Here is a 2,698-nt window from a genome sequence, read left to right as displayed (position 1 = left end):
TAGACATGATACTCCCATTAGTTCCTTTGATGGGGAAGTGAGCGGCGGGGCTCTGAGTTCTTGGACTTAGCCTAAAGTCCTAGGGACAGCTGGACTGAGGATGTATCTGATTGCATTTGGGCACTGCCTTCAGGGTGGGGTGGGAAGGGAAGGACAAACCAGGAATTCTGGCCTGTGTCCAGTGGGGATTAGTCAGATCATATGATGGGAATGAAGTTTTCTCCAGCCAGACCATGTGATGGCACTATGTCTTCCCCCAAGTTTGGGTTCATATCCAGGGAGAGCTATAACATCAACTTGGGGTTCAGACTAGCCTAATGTTTCAGGTCCTTTACCTTGCCTGCCTGAATTTTCTGCTGTAGGGAGGTGAGGAGCCCATCTGGGGCTTTTTTTTGAGGGTGGGGCACTTGGTATACACATGGCACATCAATGGGGGACTTCCCTTAACCTTTAACAACAGGCACCCATCTAGAAGATTTTAGGTACCTTCAGCTCCTTTTCCTGGGTAAAGGTCTCATGAGGTAGAATTCCCTTAAGAAACATAACCAAAATTCCTTTTGGTGAGCATTTTAGGATAAAATTGACCAATATACCCTCTTCTGAAATGTAATATGCTACATTGCAAAAGAACATTTGATTTGGAGTCAGAGAATCTGGGTTCAAATTCTGCCTCTTTAATTTACTACTTGTTTTTTGTTGGGCAAGTACCTTAACCCCTCTGGGCATTGGTTTTGTCATCTGGAAAACAAGAAGGTTGGATGAAATAGTCCTGGGTTCAAATTCTGCCTCTTTTACTTACTATTTATATATCCTTGGGTAAGGTTTGGTTTCCAGATGATCTGGAGAATAAGAAGCTGGTCCCTTCCAGATCGAAATCTATGTATCTATGATTCTTCTTCCTCTCCTTTCCAGTATGACCTTACTCAATGCCATCTTACCCGCGGGGTGCAGCCTAGTATGGTGTGATGGAAAGAAAGAGAATCAGAGAGGCTCCAAGTTCTTCTCTTTTTTAATTTTATTTTTATCATGCAAAACACACTTCCATATTGGTCATCGTTGTAAGAGACATTTATACAAAACCAAAACCCACAAATAAAACCATAAATACATTTATGTGAAAGCTCCCCATCCATCCATCATAAACAGTTCTTTCTCTGGAGGGTGGTGAGGCTCCAAATTCTAATCTAGGTTTTGTTACTCTTTGATCTTGGGAGAGCTTCTTCCCCTCAATTTCCTCCTTTTTAAAAGTTGAGTAAAGGGCATCGAGGTGGTACAGTGGATAGAGTATCTGATCTGAAGTGAGGAAAGACTGACTCATTTTAAATCTGGACTGTAAAAGGGTAATTTAGATGGGTAACTGGGATTTGACTGAACCCAGTTTTGGGTGGTGATGAATCTTCCAGGCCCAGAGAGCAAGATGGCTACTCTCTGTCTCAGGCCAGTAGACACACATTCTGACTCTTCTTCAAACAGTAGCAGGTTTATTATAAGGTATTGATTTGGGTAAGGTAAGGTATATGGACTAGGGATTCCCTATTAGTCATAATTACTACCTCTTTCCCACCACTGACCCTGCAAAGGGTTGCTTTGGCCCTCGGCAGAGCTGAAGCTATTCTTACTCCCTCTCTGTCTGAATTTCCAGTCTAATCCGACTATCCTAAACCAAGCCCACATAAATTATAGTCTTTAGTGAAAGCCACAGATCTTGGTAGAGTCAGAACTGATGACCCAGTCACCCAGGTTTAGGCAAAGACCACCAAGGCAACTAAGCAGCTCAGGTCACTGTCACTGGTGATTCCCTCTTGAGACTTCAATAGATATTATTTCAGAGTCTGGGGTCAAAGCTGTATATCTGGAATTGGCAGGTTTCTCACAGGATCAGGGTGAAGATCAATAGTAGGAGAGCTTAGTTTTGGAGCTATTTACTTCTCCAGAGTTCAAAACCCTCTCCTTGATGACCATTACCCACTTCAGAATGCTAACCTAGGATTCTAAGATTTCCCCCTGCACTTCCTGGTTTCCTACATTCTATCGACCTTCTTTGTCTCCACTCTGGTTCCTTATCTTCTTCCCAAATTCCTGCGTATCGGGTCTCAGACATTTCCTAGCTGTGTGACCCTGGGCAAGTCACTTAACCCTTATTACCCAGACCTTAGCACTTTTCTGCTTTGGAACTGATGCTTAATATCAGGTCTAAGATGGAAGGTAAGAGATTAAAAAAAAAAAGTCTGGTGGGCTAAGTAATTTCCAAGGTCCCTTTCAACTCTCATTTTCTGTGCATCATAGCCTCATCAATTTAGAGCTGGGAAGGACTTTAGTCTATCTAATTTAATATTCTCATTTTGTAGATAAAGAACCCAGAGCTAGGACAAATTAACTGAAACGATCACCCAGGTAGTAAGGGGTAGAGGCAGGATTTGAATTCAAGTCTTTTTGAGATGTGACATGATGGATAGGTCTTCAGGAAGACCTGGGTTCAGATCCTGCCTCAGAGACTTACTGACTTACTATCTGTGAATCCCAGACAAGCTACAACTTCTCTTTGCCTCAGTTTCCTTCTCTATAAAATGTGAGTTGGACTAGATACTCTGTAAGTTTCCTTTAAGCTCTAAGCCTGTGATTTTATGGTCCTATGATCCCACAGGCAGCAGATAAACATCTGCTTCAAAGCTAAAAAGGGAAGCCTGGTTAGAGAGGG

The sequence above is a fragment of the Gracilinanus agilis genome, chromosome 2 (genome assembly GCF_016433145.1).
Source record: "Gracilinanus agilis isolate LMUSP501 chromosome 2, AgileGrace, whole genome shotgun sequence".
In the NCBI taxonomy this organism is placed as follows: domain Eukaryota; kingdom Metazoa; phylum Chordata; class Mammalia; order Didelphimorphia; family Didelphidae; genus Gracilinanus; species Gracilinanus agilis.
The sequence above is the reverse complement of the archived record's forward strand: the minus strand, read 5'-3'. Positions refer to the sequence as shown.